Genomic DNA, 20,294 nt, shown 5'->3' with positions numbered 1-20,294 from the left:
GTATAGCCAGTCAAGGTCGTTAAAAACTTCCATTTGTTGTAACCCGTGTATAGTACACGTATAATTTGTTGACGCTTTATTAATATTTGTGTGTATTTTTATTTAGCAATATACATAGTGTGTCTTTTTTAATTACTATTCATAACTAATACATATGTATTATTTATCTCTATGTTAGCAGTGACTCAATGTGTCATTTTACATTTAATCTCGGAAACTGATAAGACCTCTTTTTTGTGCCCCACCTACGATAGTAGAGGGGCATTATGCTTTCTGGTCTGTGTGTCCGTCCGTCTGTTCGTTCGTTCCTCCGTTCGTCTGTTCTTCCCGCTTCAGGTTAACGTTTTTGGTCAAGGTAGTTTTTGATGAAGCTGAAGTCCAATAAACTTCAAACTTAGTACACATGTTCCTTATGATATGATCTTTCTAATTTTAATGCCAAATTAGATTGTTTTACTAAATTTCACGGTCCATTGAACATGGAAAATGATAGTGCGAGTGGGGCATCCGTGTACTTTGGACACATTCTTGTTTAATCATTTAAATAAGCTACAATTTCGATAAAAATAAGAAACATTATTTACAATTTTACATTTCATTTTAAAATTCTTAATTAATATGCATGTATTTTTAAAGAATTGAAAAAAATAAAATGTGTTTAGATAATAAAGCGTTAAAAGCTTTTGTTGTCAAAATGAATTATTTAAATCGATTCCCATGCCAAGTACATGTATAAACATACAATGAAATATTTACGATGTAATATATTGTAATAATTCAAACTTCTATTTTTGGACTTGAACTTGAATGTTTGTAATATTCACTAAGCTAATTTTAATATGTTACAATTATATTGTACATGTATGGCTATGTATGTATTCATCAGTTGTGTTATAAATTGTGCAAAACAATATGTTGTCTTTATCACTTCTTTACAAATATGTTGTGTTTCGTCCCATTGAAAATTATATAGGCTTCAATACGAAATAATGATGACAATTTTATAAATAAAACTATAGTCATTGACGAACTCATAACCAATTTCATATTTACGAATCACTCAGTTGGTTTTCGGTAACGTAAGATACAACAACCAACAAAATGGCTTTTTCAATCCATCTTACAAACTGAATAATAATTCCGTTTGCATCAAAGCATTACTTTTGTTATACGTCAATGATAAAATTCCGTCAAAATTTAAAACGAGGTCAGTAAAATTTCAAAGTTTTATGATGAGATGAATACCCTTAACATAGATCCTCATGTCGTGTAGACAAGATTATGTTGGTGTCGCATAAATACTCAATTGAGCTTTATTGGGACAATTATTTCCTTTTTTAATTGTAGTCGTGTCATTCGTAGCTACTTTAAAATTTGCTGGAAATAAGCACACCCGTCGGACATTGATCTGAAGAAGGGAGACGATCGAATGACTACCAGAGCTTAGTCTTCATTTGTTGTGGTCCATTTGCAAATATCTTGCAATTCAAATACTCGAATAATAATCATAATATTTTAAAATTATTATCCATTTCGAAACGCAAGGGAAAATTTTAGAAAAATATTTTAAATTTTATTTTGAGCATACTAAAGAAATATTCGAATGTGTTAAACAATAATACGTTTACGTATCCATTATACGTCATTATATTCCTGAAGACTTTTTTTAAACATTTTAATACCGTTGATCAGAAAGCAATATTTCCCAAAAGGTTACATTTGAGGAACATAAATTATGTTGTGTTGATTTAATCGTTTCAAGCGATTGATATTGCTTCAACGTTTTCGATCAGACTTGATATTGAGGTTTCAGTTACATTATCCTGTTGAATGTTTGGAATGAAATATAACATATTTGCATTACTACTTTGCGTCCAAAGTTTCCTGGAGAGTGGTTATTATAATATATAATCTGTATAGTTCACAAGCTAAAGTAAGTATATCACCGACATGATTGATTGATTTTTGGATGCTAAACGTCCAGTGGAAAATATTTAATGCATGTTCAGGGCAAAAATTGTAAAAACTACAATAGGTAGGTCGTATGGTAGAGGCTGTAAGGGTTGAAGGTCAAGGAAAATTAAGGTTCATTGGATAGATACAGAAATTATACCGCATTTCAATTACAGACCCCTGAAACAGTTGTTGAAATGCTTGTTAACATTCAAATAGCTTGGCACCCTCTTTACGCGATGCATCAGATTTAACGTCCCTATTATCACGCGAACTAACACATTCCGCTCAGTCATACGCTCACTTATGGCGAGGGTTTACTGCCGGTTGGAGGAAGACCAACAGTGACCATGTTTCTATTACAAAGTTAACTAAAGGGGTATCAAATACTACTCAAGTAGAACAAGCTTATTCTTTGTTTTCAAATGATCATGAAACCTTTTATTGTAGTTTTCTACCGATACACACATATGTCTTCAGCCGGCCTGTCTACATTGGACATATTCATAAAATATATAAAGTTAGCGCAACGGCTAAACAGTTATTATACATTACTGTTAATAAAAAACAACAATTGCATCCATATATTATTTTTGATGGGTACGATTTGAATTGGCCATTTGAGTTCATATAAAAAGACCAGAATGTGAGTTCTTTAAACCATTGTGATGACGTTAGCCTATTCATTTACCGTGGATTCTTTTTCTAGAATCAACGCTTCCTAAATCCGTCGCTGATATGGACTCACCAGATTATATTCTATTGTTTCCTTTGTGTTCCTAATATCATTAAGTTTGAATTGACTAATTTCCTGATTTCTGTTCACTAATGCAATTATTTTTAAAAACTTACCTTTAATTTTTGTAATTTCTATATGCCTTCACTGGGAATCGAACCCGTCCATAAGTTTTGTAACTTGTTACTGACATTAACATAATCGACGAAACCTGTGGGCTACCAATCGGTTACGATTTAAAAGTCTATTTTATATATATAAATGAATATATGATATACATCGGTACAACGGACACACATGGTTTGTACCTTAATATATACATAATAGGTAATCGTATAGTATGAGTTGATAGCCACGAGGTTTCGCAGTAAAGATAAATGAGTTAAAGCTAAGGACTTGTCTGTTTAGGTTCGAATCCCTGAATTCTATTTGTTGTTCCAAATTAGTCTAGATTTCCAGTTTTTGTTCTTGTTTTGAATGTTATTGTGGATATTTTGTGTAAAAAGGCGATTTTGGTCGTTTATTATCGGATAATGGTTGGCTATTCCATATGTTTCAAAGAAAACAAAAATGGATTGCATAATAATGGTCCATTTTTGTTTTATAAATTAATATTATATGATTTCATCTGTTTTACTACATAATTTTACAAATTTTAATTCGCAAATTCCTATGCTAGAAAATCGTGATATGTCTTGAATTAGGCTTATTGCTAGAAATTCCGGAAACATGCTTATTATATGCACTATATATAATGTTTTTGTCGGGTTGTTGTCCCTTTGACATATTCTCCATTTCCATTAAGATCTATTCAAATAGAAATAAGTTCGAATATGTCTTATTTTGTAAAAACAGATAACATTCGGATGCCTGATGATATGAAGATCTTTAAGGGCAGACGTGTTGCGTTATAATATGTTTGTATTTTTTTAAATATTTAATTGTGATATCTAATTTATTGTAATGGATCGTTTGACATAATATCATGGTTAATTAAACTCACTTACAATACCTTCTAATTAAGAATAGACTTTAATTTTCAAAAGACATTATCACAATAGTTTAAGTGATAGATACAATGGATAAGCGTTGATTCATGAAAAACAAACCATTCGCCCTGCGGGCTCATGGTTTCTTTTTCAAGAATCAACGCTTATCCATTGTATCTATATCACATATTCCGTCGTCAGTATCTTTATCATGCAGTTAAAGACTATAAAATGAAGGTTATAGATTGTTTCATTATAAATTTTTTGTTTGTTTCACGTTTTAAATTAGAATTCGAAAACGATGAATTCAAAATCGATCTGTTTTTGGTTGTATTGATCATTATGTATAGGTTTAATAACATTTGAATGATGCAAACATAAGTTAGAGAACGGACACCAATTTCGGACGTATATTTTGATAAGTGAAAGTCTTAATACCCCTGTGTTCTCAATTTGTGCTGGAGGCCATGGGTTTGTTTACCTTGTATCAGCACAGCAATAGAAAAAAACATACCGTTGTTTGTCATTTCATGTTGACGCCTAACGCACATAGTGCGATATATATATTTCAACGAATTGTTATTACAAACGTCGTACAAATTCGCCAAACACAATTGGTCCTGATGACTTGTAAGTGTATAAAATGGATCTGGTTATATGCCTTCATCGTTTGAATTTAATTACAATGTTGCAAAATTTCAATATCATTGATGCAGAACATTTGAGTAATTGATAGAAAGTACGAACCAAAAATACACATGAACACACACTACAAAAAAAATAAATGACAAACAAATATGAGAAACAGCAATAAACGACAAAGATGTCATAACAAACTTCAAACATAGGATAGATACATATAAAATATAAAGGGGTCAAAATCGTTTGCTTGTGTGAACCTTCACCCTTATCGGAGACGATGGTGTATAATTAAAATATTATTCCAATTAAACAAAATGAGTTGAAAAGGTCTTAAAATATCAGATCAATACAAAGCTGATAAAACAGCTAAGATACAAAAACAAAGACAGGACGCGACAAGCAACGTATACATCCCAGCTCATTTGTGTCATAGTTGTGTCTGGATTAGGAACCCCGATTCGCTATATCCGGAAGTTTGTAACTAACATACACCCGATGCCGAATTCTATATTTGTTTACATGGAATATTGAGCTTTAAATGAAAAATAACTGATTGCATTGTTATTGACAATATCAAACCATGATTAATAAGAAAAAAAGAAGATTTTAACCCACACTGGAACCCTTAATTTTACCTATATGGTCAAACTTTCACAAGAGAGTACTTTTTTACAAATGCCAAAGGTGCCGTTTTGCTTATTCTTGTTAAATCCATGTGCTAATATGGATCAGCAGGTCAAGACTGGCTGTCTCGTGCAATCATATCACAAAAAAGTGCATCATGCAATTATAAAAATGGACGGGTTTAAGACGACGACATGTTGAGTCAGGCATTGGATTTGACAGAAGAGACTGAACATAACGCAATGAGTTATTACTATTACCCAAAGAAATAACATGTATCAGTTCAATGGAGGAAATCATCAATGTATTTTACTTGTTACGTTTTTTTTTTAAACCCACCCCTTTTTCTAAACATTAAATACGCATTAGTTTGACAAAATATTGAGGGATATGTGTGTCAGGGCTAGAAACCCGACGACTAGACACAATTTACATACAAAAATACAGATTGTATTTTTTATGTTCAAGATAGATGCTAGATATTTTTTCGCTATTAGGAATTTCCTGAAATCTAACAACTTGAGTAAACACTGTAATTTACTCTTGTGTTGTTGTTTAAAAAAACAAAAAACACTCTGGTTTTGAATACCAATATATTATACTGTATTTTCGGGATGTACATGTAGAAGCAGGGGCTTCGGGAATCCCGCTCGTGAACCATGTGGTCAAACGTGATCGTTATTCGTAACAATAAATCTAATCAATTTACACTTATTTAAGAAATAGCAAATACCAGCTCACACCGGCTTGAGTTTCTTTGTTCTGCATGCTTTCTTTTGTTCTGTAATATTTTGGTGGAAATGTCAAGTCCACTGTAAAGTTTTGTATTATTCATACGGAAAATCCAGTCTCTAACCTGGGATTTAAACTCATGACCTTTAGCATATACACCCATGATCAATATCCCTACACAAAGACGACTATGTGTTAATTGTAGTAATATTTAAGGTTATTTTAATGATTATGTGGCGTTCTAAACTAGATTTACAGAAGTATAAATGTTTTGTTTTTATCTTATGCTAGAACAGCTGGGATGTAAAATAGTAATCCAATCCGGACTTGGTGTGTTAGTGAAAGATCATTCTCCAGTCATTAGGATGATTTTACAATAATTAAGACACGTGTGGATAGTTGTCTCATTGGCAATCATACCGCACCTTCTTTTTTATATGGTGTACAATAAATACGGAATCTTGATACATTATAGTGAAAAGAAACTGCTAGGCCTGCATTCATAATTTGAACAATTGTTGGCTTGATTATCGCTGATATAAACAAATGTAATTTCAACTCTATAAATTGTCTAAACTCGCAACTCGACTCTCAATTTTATAACTTGCAATTCAATTCTTCTTTTAACTCGACTTTTGAAACTTGCAATTGGACTTTTTAGACACGCAACTCCACTTTCGCAACTCGTAACATGACATTCAACAATAAGAATTCCTTAAATAGGAGTTCATGTAACACACATTTTGAATTTTCCACAATTACTTCATCCTTTAAATTCAAGCATAATTATGTAAAAACGTGTTCGATAGGCAAGTTCTTCGACAGGTATAATTCGACTTATTAAGTCGTCAAAATGAGAAAATCTAATATAATAAACGAGACTTATAAATCATAGTTCGTTATGCTTTAATCTGAAGAAAAAAAATGCTATATAATAATATCTGTTTTTTAATTTGACTTATATGTTTTAGATATTGTTTTAACCCTCTTTAAATGGAAACTTTTGATCTTTAGAATATATATCTACATGTTCTTAGTCAATTTGATTGAAAAATAAAAAAAGTTGTTTTCTATCGATTTTGAAATCGCTTTCTCTACATGTTTTATAGCATTGAAAAAAACAATCACAAACGATGACGATGGATGGCTGATTAACCTCCAGCGGCAAATAAACTGAGTTTAAGACTGATGAAATGTCAATTTCATATGGTTATTTATCCTGATTGGTACTACACCGACACACTAAGCCGGAATTTAACATGCTAGATTACAATGAGCATTTATGAGTTTGACTGTCCCTCTGGTATCTTTCGTCCCTCTTTTACAAGGTATCTGTCCGTAAAAAGACATTTCACCCTACCTGGACACATTCTGACTCCGAGCTGACCAGTCTCTAATTTTGTGTATAATAATAGCTAGGTAATCTTATAAATGACAATTAAAGTTGAATACATGAAAAGCTAGCGTTCCTACAAAGTGCTTGTACACTACAATCATATATTATACACATTTTGCATGTACATTTGTGTTTAAGGATACTGATTGCATTTAAAGCAGGCTAATATTATTGACATGGGGGCTTTTTGTGTCTTTCTATATGCGTGATGGGGTTTGCTTATTGTTCAAGGCCGTATACGATAACTTACAACCCTTAATCCAACTTCCATTTGTTTCTTTAAATCATGCTGTAACTTTTTATTTTTGTATGGACACATGCTTATGTTTTTTCATGAATGTAAAGACTCGTTCATATATTTGCCATATTTTTGACATCAATCATTATACACCAGATTTAACTTTAAAATGTGTTACCCATCTAAAAATATGATCGACGTAATTAAAAAAAAAATACAACCGCAAAATATAATGAAATAAATAAAAATCTGTTTATGGGACATACATAGTCCAGCTTAAATATAAATAAATTCTGTAAATTTTTTTTTCTATTAACAAAGAGACATAACTCAAGAACGGATAAAAGCACGCCACCTAAATTTAAACTCGATCTATATTTTTTGGTTATGAGCATTGTGGCTAAGTTTCATACCATTTTTATTTTGGCAAACGTATCAACGATAAAATGCGGAAACGTCAATTTACAATGTACATGTAGGTTGTTTTGTTTTATAAACGTTTATAACTCGAAAACGGTGAAAGTGACGCCATAAAAATTCAAAATTTGATTTACTTTGGCGGAAATCAGCATTGCAAAAAAGTTTAATAGGATTTGTTAAAGACAAAATAAAATTAAATTGCTGAAACTAAAAACATACTAAACAGACTGAGATTATTCCGCAGGAACATTTATGTATAGCTTCGCATAGGAAAAGTCTAAAAAAAAAAATGAGAAGACTGAAAAGTTTGTGTGTGTGACTGAAACGGGATTGGACAAACTTCTGAACAGGACAAGTTCAAAATAGGATTAAAGTCTTACAGTAAGTCAATTTCTTTTTTCAGTTTCAGATCTTCGTTTTAATTTTTTGGCTCAAAATGGTAGTGGAATATATTTGTCTGCTTCTTTGGCCTTCACCAATAGAAAAACTGTTCAACTAAATAGTGTAAAAAGATCATTAGCGACCCCAGCCCATTGTCCTGGAGTCACATTCGCTTAGGGAATGCTTTTTGTTTCTATCTTTTTAATTCATTTTAAGTAAAATTTCCTAATTTCTTCAGTATTTGGAGTTATTTGCACCCTATGTAACGTATTCTTAATTTTAATTTCAATTCACAACCAAGTATTTTGAAACACACAAGGTTATTGTCATATATGTGTAAACATTTTTTTTGAAATTTAATTGTGTGGTAGTACTGTTTACTGTGCCCGTGAAGTGTTTTTTACTATAAGTCGGTCAAAAGAGAGTCGATGAGGGAGAAATAAAAACTTTGTTACATATTATTATTGCTGCTTTTTGTGCAGTTCTTCTTTTATAATATATATTTATGATAAGAACTCTAGTATACTATATCGATGCACTCACTAGCCGTCTTACTGTAAAATAATGTTTTTTGACGAGCATGCGACTCATGTCGCAGAAAGCTCGACATAGGGATAGTGATCCGGTGGCGGTGGCGGTGTTAGTTAACTTCTCAAAAGCTTTAAAATTTAGAAGGTGGAAGACCTGGATGCTTCATACTTTGTATACAGATGCCTCATGTTACGAAGTTTCCGTCAGTAACATGTCCAATGTTCTTAATTTCATTTTAATGGTTCAGTGAAAAAAGTTTTTTTGTAATGCTTAATTCTGTCTTATTATCAGTAATAGAATAACTATATTTGGTATGTGCGTACCTTGCAAGGTCCTCATGCCCGTCAGATAATTGTCACTTGACCTCGACCTCATTTCATGGATCAGTGAACAAGGTTAAGTATTGGTGGTCAAGTCCATATCTCAGATAGTATAAGCAATAGGTCTTGTATATTCGGTGTATGGAAGTATTGTTAGGTGTACATGTCCAACTGGCAGGTATCATCTGACGTTGACCTAATTTTCATGGTTCAGTGGTTATAGTTAAGTTTTTGTGTTTTGGTCTATTATTCTTATACTGTATGCAATAGGTCTACTATATTAGGTGTATGGAATGATTGTGAGGTGTACATGACTAGCAGGTAGGTGTCATCTGACATTGACCTCATTTTCATGGTTCAGTGGTCAAAATTAAGTTTTTGAGTTTTGGTCTGTTTTTCTTATACTATATGCTATAGGTCAACTGTATTTGGTGTATGGAATTATTTTATGATCTATATGTCAGTCACACAGGTTTTATTTAACCTTGACCTCATTTTCACGGTTCATTTCTCCGTGTTAAGTTTTTGTGTTTTGGTCTGTTTTTCTTAAACTATAAGCAATACTAGAACACACCCGCGACATCGCGGGCATTCAGAGCGTAGTTTAAAGTATCAGTATGTAAAATGTTGTTGGAAGAATTTTGTTAAATACAGAATGACTGGAGAATTTCAGCGAAAGTATCATATTAAGTCATAGGTTATTGGGGACAGGAAAATGTTTTTTTTTACCCTCCACCTTTATTTCCAAAGTTCCCAAATTTTTGGTTTTCTATCAATTTCAATATGAACATACATTTAGTATGTTATGAACATTTATTTAAGTAAGGAGCCTGTAATCAGTGGTTGTCGTTTGTTTATGTGTTACATATTTGTTTTTCGTTCATTTTTTGTACATAAATAAGGCGGCTAGTTTTCTCGTTTGCATTGTTTTACATTGTCATTTCGGGGCCTTTTGAAGCTGAGTATGCGGTATGGGCTTTGCTCTTTGTTGAAGGCCGTACGGTAACCTATAATTGTTAATTTCTGTGTCATTTTGGTCTCTTGTGGAGAGTTGTCTCAACATGGCAATCATACCACATCTTCTTTTTTTTTTGTAATCAATGAATTTTGTAAAAGATTTAATGACTGGAGAATTTCAGAAAAAGTATCAAAAGTTCACATGAATTATTTTAGCGCTTATCTGTATATTATGAACATTCATTACTATATAAATAAAGCGTAATTACTTTCAATTCTAAGTTTACTAATCGATCCATGGTGATCATTGATATAGTATCCAGACCATCTCTATTTAATAAATTCTGTGACTGCCGTGGATAGTAAACTTGAAAATGATAGCAGATAAAATTCTGAAAATACACTTTATTCGTAGCATATGTATGTTCAAAGTATACAGAAAACGCAAACCGGAAGTCTAATCTGACTTAAAATTTCGTACAATGACGGGACAATACCCGGATGCCTTTTTTCTCGTTTTTCTCATAAAATAGCTCAATCTGAATAATCATATGAATGGATGACAAATGCGACTATGCACTGTACCTATAGGACACAGCGGCGTGTTGATTATTTTATTGTGGAAAGTAGAGAAGCGACACCAAAAATGATGTCTTCTCGTTTAATAGTATAGATGACAACTATATTTGTTGTATGGAAGAATTGTTAGCTGTACATGTCTGTCTGACATGGTTAATCTGACATTGACCTCATTCTCATGGTTCATTGGTCAATGTTTAGTTTTCTTGGTTAATGTTAAGTTTATGTGACTGTTGTAATAAAAGCTTTATATTTAGGACTATCAACAGTATCAATGATTAGTAACGAAGGTCTATATAGTCTTTACATTTAGCATTTTATCTTGATATTTCTATTATCTATAATTTATCAGTAACATCAAGGAAGCCAAAAATATGTATCATGAAGGAAAGTTTCAAATAATATTCATCTCTAAAATACATGAAGAAAATTACTTGAATACAGTCAGAATTTTATAGTAGCAAACACTTAACTAACTCGATTGTCACGGATGAGTCTTATGTATACGAATGGCTCGTCTGTCGTACCATATCCCAAGCCTTCATATTTTCGATTCCTATTTAGTGCCCGCTTAGGCCCCTAATTTCTAAATATCATTTTAAAAAATATGTATGAAAAATAAAATCTTTTACTTTGACCAAAATTACAACTACCGGAGTTGTATGCAGTGTTTATTTGACGTGTATTTCCGTTACAAACAACGACTAATACATGAAGTTTAAGTCTGAATATATCATACTGTTTACTCAACCGTGTTTTTTTAAGTGTTTTCAGATTTTATTCACATTATTTCTTTCGTTAATTTCTCCAATGAATCAAGCTGAACGGCAATAATATGATGTCCGTTCCAATAATTTACGATGAGTTAAAAAAAAAATGTTTTACTAGTTTTTATTAATCATGTTAATGTTTTGTTTTAATACTTTTTTCAGATAGTGTTGTTGTCAAAGTCGCATCTTTGTTGTACATGTACGTTGTACCCATCCTTGTACCAATGATGTCTCTCCTATGATGAAAGTTTATTCTAGATCATTTTGAAGCTTTTGCTTTTTTTGATATTTGAATGTTGCTTTTTTTTTTTTATAAAATTCATATTGTAGTGTTACATTATACCAATCTAATTAAAAACCAATCTCTCATCGCTCCTGTTTCTAATATGTCGCGTGGGAGATCTAACGAAACCCGCTTTGAGGTCACATGTGAGTGACCTCGTAGCTGTGTCTTTTTCGACCAATGAAATTGAGTCTTCCACGATCTTGGAAGTTTAACGTAAGGCAAAGGGATGTAACTCATTTTATTTACGACGAAATCGTCAGTCAAAATAATTCATAAACTTTTTTGATTGGATTAATAGGTCGTCAACTCATTTGCATATCTTTATAAATTCATGACTTTTAGTTCACTCACATGTGACCTCAAAGCCGGTTTCGTTAGATCTCCCACGCTACATATCAGAAACAGGAGCAATGAGAGATCGGTTTTTAATTAGATTGACATTATACATGTATGTTATACAATATTGCTGTTTGTTTTTATTTGTACAGTAGCGAAATGTTTTTTTATTTCTTGTACCTTTCCTTAGTTTTAGTGATACAATAATTGTAATTGTAATAACATAAAACACTTATGACACTACCAATAATGATCCGTTATTGCAGTTTATATAATATTTTGTATTAAGTTATACTTCTTCTGCAAATTAAAATGAAGGCTTATGTAGAATATACGTAAATTAACTATAGAAACTCATAACCTAAAAGACATTAAGAGGCCAACATAAATTTTCAACAGGTGTCAATACATTATGTCAAACATATTCCTGAATCTATACCTTTACTGATGGAAAACGTCATGGCAATATCACTATTTGAAAAACGGAGAACAACGGTATAACATATATAGTTAAAAGTAAAATGTACTATATTCATAGATTTAAACGCTATTTGCTGATCAAAATTTTACATTTATGATGAAAAAGTGAAATACCATTCACAAATAAAGGTGACATGCAGTCTTAGGCCGTGTTCACATTGACCTAAATTCGGTGTTGTGTTAGTGTAACTCACACGTAAACTAAACACAATTGCGTTCCCATTGATAAAACTCAATGTTTACATGTAGTTTAAATCATGTTTTATCTACACACAGTCGATAGTCAATGTAGGCCTTATGTAGGTTAAGTGTACACAAAACTAGGCATCTAGGACATTAGTTTTACCGTGTATATATTTAAGGAGGAAACTATTTTTGAGTAAAATTGATATTTTTGATAATTTTTAGTATAGTTCTTTACAGAAATTGTTGTCTAAATTTTACAGATTTTTTTTGTTAAAAACAAATTCACGTACTTTATTAACCCCTGATTAAGACTCAAAGCAGCATCATTGCCGAACCCATAAGGCAGGAACCAATTGATTTTCGGGGGGGGGGCTATTATAGTTGAGTATAGAACATAAAGGCATGGGGAGGGGTATTATAGCTGAGTATAAAACATAAAGGCATGGGGGTGGGGCTATTATAGCTGAGTATAAAACATAAAGGCAAGGGGGTGGGGGTGAGCTATGGATTTTGTTTTGGAAACAAAAAATGTTTCCAGTTTTGGGCCATGAAAAAAAAAATTGTTTGTTTCACCCTCAGCTGCCACTATATATATATAATGCTAAAATTGATTTCGACTTGTCACCAAAATTTGTCCTGGAAAAATCAATAGCCCACGCCCCTCTACCCCCCCCCCTTTTCCCTCCCTAAAAAATGAAGTAAATAGTTGCTGTCTAATTCATTTGAAAAGGTCTTCCCGAATCGACTTGACGTACATAGAAATATTTGCCACTGGTCTTTACTCAAACAACGATTCACGCATAAATGCATGACTAAAAAAAGGGTGGGGTAAATGATATGTTTGTCTAGTATCTCAGATCCGTTAAATAACACTTAAAATAAATTAAAAAAAACGTGACCCTATTCTTTTACCATATACTCCTTGGAGAAGAGATACCATTTGAAACAAACAGAAAAGAAAAAAAAATAGAGATCCCTAATAACTCAATCCTTTTTTTCGGCTGTAAGCACGCTGCTGCAGCTAACGTTTTCTAGTGCGTAATCGAGACATCTCTAGTATATTCAAACTACTGCAAATTATAAAAATGGCTTTCATAAAGTAGTAACCACTTAACTTAAAAAGGGGGAGGGTTATTTTTTTTGTATCTGAGTAAGATTTTTTTTCTCGCGCGTACGTTTTTATTCCTTTTTTAAAAATTAAAATAAAAAAAAGTGCTGACTACTGGGCTGGTGATACCTACGGGGAAATAAATCTCCACCAGCAGTGGCATCGACCAAGTGGTAGTAGAGACGTTAAATTCGATACATAACGTAAACAAGTCCAACAGTCTTGGCATATTAAGAACCATTGCAACTACTGTTTAGGGGATCTGTAAATAGGCTGTTGGTAAATTTCAGTCACTATTAAACATACCCTGATTGTCCCTGACATCCCGGAAGACCCCTATCATTGGACCTACCTATAGACGTTATTACTGATTTGTTCGTAATTTGAACATTCATGGCATATTTGCGACTATACGTCTCACCAACAATCAGTCATGTCGATGGTATACTTACTTATGTTTGTGAACTATACAGATTATGTATTAGGATAAACACCCTCAAGGAACCACAAATCAGCCATGCAAGTATGTATTAACTAATATATTATTCCAAACGTTTGACACGATAATGTAACTCAAAACCTAAATATCAAGTCTGGTCGAAAGCTATAATATTTGAAACCATAAACATCGTTTGAAGCGAGTTAAATAAGACAACATGTGCCATAAATGTTACCTTGTGCGAAATATCACATTTTCAACGGTTTTAAAATGTAGCAAAAGGTCTTCATTAATGTAATGATGTATTAAGGATACTCTTAATTATTCTTGTTTAAAACACATTCGAATATTTCCAAAGGAATTATTTTAGGTTATACAACGCTTTCAAATTGACCTTTATTTAGATATAAAGCGGATGTTCTCTCACTAAATAATTCAAAATTTGGTGACTATGTTGAACGCATCTATCCCATCGAACTAGATATAATGGATAACACAGATGCAGTAAAATCGGCTTCATATCTTGACATACATCTAGCAATTGACAATGAGGGTCTTTACGACAAAAGAGATGATGTCAGCTTTCCAATTGTAAACTTTCCATTTCTAAGCAGCAACATTACAGCAGCCCCTGCATACGGGGTATATATCTCCCAATTGATACGATATTCCTGTGCCTGTATTTCCTATTATGATTTTCTTCATAGAGTGTTACAAGGAAGCTATTAAACCAAGAGTTCAAATGGTGAAGTTAAAAAGCATCCCTTCGTTAATTTTACGGACGCCATCAGGAGTTGGTTGACCGTTATGGAATAACCGTTTCACAGATGATATCGAATATATAGATATAGGAAGATGTGGTGTGAGTGCCAATGAGACAACTCTCCATCCAAATAACAATTTTAAAAAAGTAAACCATTATAGGTCAATGTACGGCCTTCAACACGGAGCCTTGGCTCACATGCTCCTTACATCGGAACTACAATCCCCTTCCCTTTCATAAATGTGACCTACCGAATTAGACTTTTTACCGGGTTTGTGATTACATGAGCAGCACGACGGATGCCACATGTAGAGCAGGATCTGCTTGCCCTCCTTCTGGACCACGTGAGATCACCCCCAGTTTTGTTGGGTTTTGTGTTGCTTAGTCTATAGTTTTTCTATGTTGTGTCATGTGTACTATCATTTGTCTGTTTGTCTTTTTTTAGCTTGTAGCTATGGCGTTGTCATTTTATTTTCGATTTATGAGTTTGACTGCCCCTCTGGTATGTTTCGTCCCTCTTTTACATTTAATATTCTAATAAAATCTTTAAAAAAATTCTCCAAACTATTTTAGAAAAGAATGCAAGAAGGTCGAAAAAGCATTTGCAAATTATGTTTCCCGTGAAATAAATGGAATAACAACAATGTAAAACAAAAACTTAAGCATTATATAAACTGCCATAGTTACTGTAATACTTACACAATTTAAAACAAGAATGTGTCCAAAGTACACGGATGCCCCACTTGCATTATCATTTTCCATGTTCAATGGACCGTGAAATTGGGTAAAAAATCTAATTTGGCCTTAAAAGTAAAAAGATCAACTAATAAGGAACGTGTGTACTAAGTTTCAAGTTGATTGGACTTCAGCTTCATCAAAAACTACCTTGACCAAAAACTTTAACATGAAACTCACACTTTTAATTTCTATGTTCAGTGGACCATGAAAAAGGTGTCAAAAGTCTAATTTTGTTTTAAAATAAGAAAGATCATATCATAAGGAACATGTGTACTAAGTTTCAAGTTGATTGGACTTCAGCATCATCAAAAACTACCTTGACCAAAAACTTTAACGTGAAGTGGGACGAACGGACGGACAGACGAACAGACGGACGGACAGACGAAAGGACGCACAGACCAGAAAGCATAATACCCCTCTACTATCGTAGGTGGGGCATAAAAACACAATTATTTTGATTGTACATGATTTTAAATTCCGTTTAACAAAGAAATCAACGATTACGTCTCACTATTTACGTTGCAAGTATATACTTATGATTAAAGTGTTAACATATTGTAGCTGGATGAATGACCATAAATTATTTTATCTAAAACCTCCTGTCTATAGATAGAAAGGTTCTATAATTAGCGAATCAACTAAAAACCGCCCAGTCACATAAAATAAATCAAGTGGATAAGTCGTAATAAAGGAAAAACGTGAACAAATGACCATGCTTTTAAAAGAGATAGATAATATAACTGATAAGTGTGCTGTGGATGTTACTACTTTATACAAGGCTTTCAAAAATTGCTGCTATCAGTGAAAAATTGAAATGTCGACTGTAAAAACTCAATCAATGTCTCAGAAAACTGCAGAATGCAAGTTATAGATAAGGTGTTTTTTTTTTCTTTGAAAGCTTTTCCGTTCTGTTCGTTGATACATTCGAACGTTTGATAATGTGACTTTTTTCAGGGGTCCTCGCTTTTTGAATTAACCTAGGATATATATTCAACCTTTTTGGTTGATCAGTAAGAAACAAACTACAAGTCCACGATAACAAACATCCTATTATGAAGATCGTTATATTATCGTTTAATTATCACAAAAAAAAACTTCCCAATCGTCTTCGCCATATACTTTTTCTTTCAACTGTAAATGGTTGTGATAATGATAAAGATAAGCAAACCACAGTAGGCGGATTTTAACTTCCCTAGGGCGACTAAATACACAAACATTGTTAACATTACGTATTTTATCAATTGATGATGTAAGAATATGAAAGAAATGTTCGTCTGGCATTTAATAAGAAATATAAAAGGTCTTTAAAAAAAATCTTAGCAGACATACGCTATGGATTTTAAAAGAAAGGATGAAATTTATTAAAAAAAAATAAGCAAGATCAGTTCAAATGGAGAGAAGACGGTTTCTGTGTTTAACACAACCACGTTCAATCGAATATTGGAACATTGATTGGTCAATTACAGCGTTTGGAAAGTGCTAGAATGTTTTTGTTTAGAGTATATTACTATATATCAAAAAGACTAAATAACAGGAAGCACGGGTGTTTGTAAGGTAAATGGGACATGGGTGCAATTATAAAATCTGTCACTCTCAAATTAAAAAAATTGAAATCGGACAAAAGTTTAAATCTAACAGGTTTTTTGTAAACTATCGTGTGATACACGCAAAAATTGTTCTCCTTTGTCATCAATCTTTGAATAATTAGTTGATTAGTTTGTAGTGGTTTACGTGCATCGAAATAGCAAATCATACCTTTTGCAATTAGAACAATTATTTATTATTTTTGTTTTGAGAGGATTGAATATGTAAGTAGGTTAAACAGTAAACATTCAATATAACATATTTTCTGAAAAGAGATTGGATTTAACTTAAAAATTGTAATCCCTATGGAAGAAAATGAGCCTTTTAAACTTATTTCTTAGCGTTGAATTCGTGGAATTATTTTCTGCACCTCGAATCCTATTTTTATCTGCATGATCATATATCATGTTTTACCTGTTTGTGTCGCCTTAGGGGAAATTATGAAACATTTCATATGCATCTTAGCTTATGATCTTAAACATATGAGATTACTGCTAAACTGTAGGAAACGTTCTATGCATTACTTATACGCATGCGCTTACAGTTGTTGTCAGTCTAAAATAAATATATAAGTAGTTAAATGTTATAGCTTTGCAGGTAACCAATTTTTTGTAGATATGGATATTATTTAGATTACAAATAAGCATTCCCCAACTATGGTACGTACCTTGATGTAACAATATATGAATTGTGAATAACTTGTTTCAAATTGTTTACAATATTTCATTTAAAAAATGTTTTTATATTGATAAGAACATCATAGAAGATGATTTACTCAAATGCAAATGTTTAACAAACAAGGGACATTGGTTCTGTTTCTTATGAAATGCTTGTCAATAAACTGATATCATCATTATACGAGGCATACATATTCGTCTTTAAACGGTCTCAAGACAGGGCACACATAACCATTAGTAACATCTTCGTGTAATGTTTTCCAAACAAATGGTTATACGATTTTCGTATGCGGCATTTATCAGGTACACTCAAAATCAAAAGTTTGGATAGCCAACAATATAGAACTGTTTAAAAAATCACATTTATTCACTCGAAATATGTTATGTTTATAACTTGTTTATTAATAAACGAAGACCAACTAGTTTCCAAGCTCTGGGATTCCAGAATTAAGTTTGAAAATTTCCTGATTTATTAAGTGGTTATACTATGATAACTATCGATTGCTTCTCATCAAATTATAAAGTCGTGTGACCGCTAGACTGACTTGAATTTTTCCTAAGATGGGCCCAAAAAATCTTTAATTCAATTCAGAACGCTCTTTAAAAAAAATTGACAAAAATCAAAATATAATCTGCAAACTAAGTAAAAACTCCGGATATTGCAATCATTTTTTTTTCAGCCTCTTTATTTTCAAGATAAAGCACTTTGTACGCTTTGAAAAATTGTTACAGCTATGAATCGTTTGAATTGTTTTACATTGTCATTTCGGGGCCTTTTTTAGCTGACTATGCGGTATTGGTTTTGCTTATCGTTGAAAGCCGTACGTTGAACCATTGTTGTTAATTTATGTGTCATGTTGATCTCTTGTGGAGAGGTGTCTCCTTGGCAATAATACCACGGCTTCTTTTTTATATCCAATGATCTACAAATCTATTAATCCCTAGATGTTAACACCTTTTCCAACAAATACAATATATATATGCATACATATTAGCAGAATCAAATGGTGTTACATGTATTGAAATTGATGTACATCCATTAATTCATGTTGTCGATCTATGTCTTGTATAATAAAGCAGACAACATTGACAAAGTATAACATTGGCATACATATATCTAACAGTACATTATTTCATAGTTTCATTAACAGACTGATGATTTAAGTTATATATGAAACGAGTACAAACACACAAGTCGTGTAACCGCATCTTATCACACATATAAGAACCTTTATCTTCACATTCTTCATTTCTTGTATATTTTCTATTTGATTTCCAGCGATCATAATAAAATCGTCTACATAATACTAAAAAAAGCATTGAACAAATCTAAATACACTCATGTACAATTCAGTTTTATTTCAGAATCACTTTGCGGTTTTTGGCATTGTGTTAGTGGTGGTCATTAAATCTGAGTTAGGTAAGTTCTAATCATTTATCATTAAAGGTTATAAGATCTTATGAATCATTTTCTTCAAATTTTGGAAAAGTACAAGTATGCTTTTGACACTAAATTTTAAAGTCAATAAGTCACTCATGTATCAGAAAGATGGACTGGTGTATGCATAATTTTGTATCTTTAATAAAGATGATGTCCATTCTTTTGAATTGTAAAAATAAATATCAGCCAATTTAAAAGTTTACATATGAAATAGAAATGATGTCCATGTTTTAAATTTAAACAATAATGATGATAAGCTTTTTTTTATCTTTTAAAAGTATATTTGTATATGGAAACTGGAGGTAAAAGCAAGTTTTATGAGGTTTGTATTGTTCGAATAGTGCAATTAAGTGAGTAATGCAACCATAAGAACTTGCAATCTGATATCTGGTACATATATCTTTAAACGATTTCCGCCAATCGAAATGATCAATTCTGCATTTTTGTTCAGTATTCAAAATTTGCAATAATAAATGCCTCCGGGTGCGGGAATTTCTAGCGACATTGAAGACCTGTTGGTGACCTTCTGCTGTTTTTTTTTTTTTTTGTTTTTTTTTTCTATGGTCGGGTTGTTGTCTCTTTGGCACATTCCCCATTTCCATTCTCAATTTTATGCAATATTTTCAGTTTCTGTAATATTCATATTTTCAGGAGCCAGTGTAGAATACGGTGGAGATTGTACTAGTAACGCATGTACTGAAACAACTAATGAATGTTCCAACAGTGTATGCCAAATACTGCGGACAACGCATGTCTTGCAAGTAAGTATTTAAGCAAAATGGTTGCATGTAAAATATTTTTGCTTTTATATCTTTTCAAGTGATTTACTGTTTTAAATCACATTACATTAGTGATACAGATATTAGAAGATATCCTTTATAAAAAAGGGCAAAATGATGAACCGTGTCGTTGCATGCAATTGTTGAGGTAAAACGTTAATTGAGCAATAACTAATCATTTCCTGTCATTTGAGACACCAAATGGGAAA

At 32.3% G+C, this 20,294-nt stretch overlaps 1 long non-coding RNA gene across 1 annotated transcript; it reads left to right on the top strand.

Annotated features, from left to right (window-relative positions):
* The first annotated feature begins 17,766 nt into the window (after positions 1 to 17,766).
* Positions 17,767 to 20,040, top strand: LOC143046892 (uncharacterized). Its single transcript, XR_012969294.1, has 3 exons — positions 17,767 to 17,847; positions 19,231 to 19,285; positions 19,958 to 20,040. It is a non-coding gene; the product is annotated as an uncharacterized LOC143046892 (long non-coding RNA).
* The last annotated feature ends 254 nt before the right edge of the window (positions 20,041 to 20,294 follow it).

This window comes from Mytilus galloprovincialis, chromosome 9, assembly GCF_965363235.1.
Source record: "Mytilus galloprovincialis chromosome 9, xbMytGall1.hap1.1, whole genome shotgun sequence".
NCBI lineage: Eukaryota > Metazoa > Mollusca > Bivalvia > Mytilida > Mytilidae > Mytilus > Mytilus galloprovincialis.
Note: the sequence above shows the minus strand (reverse complement) of the source record. Positions and strands in the feature narration are given on the sequence as shown.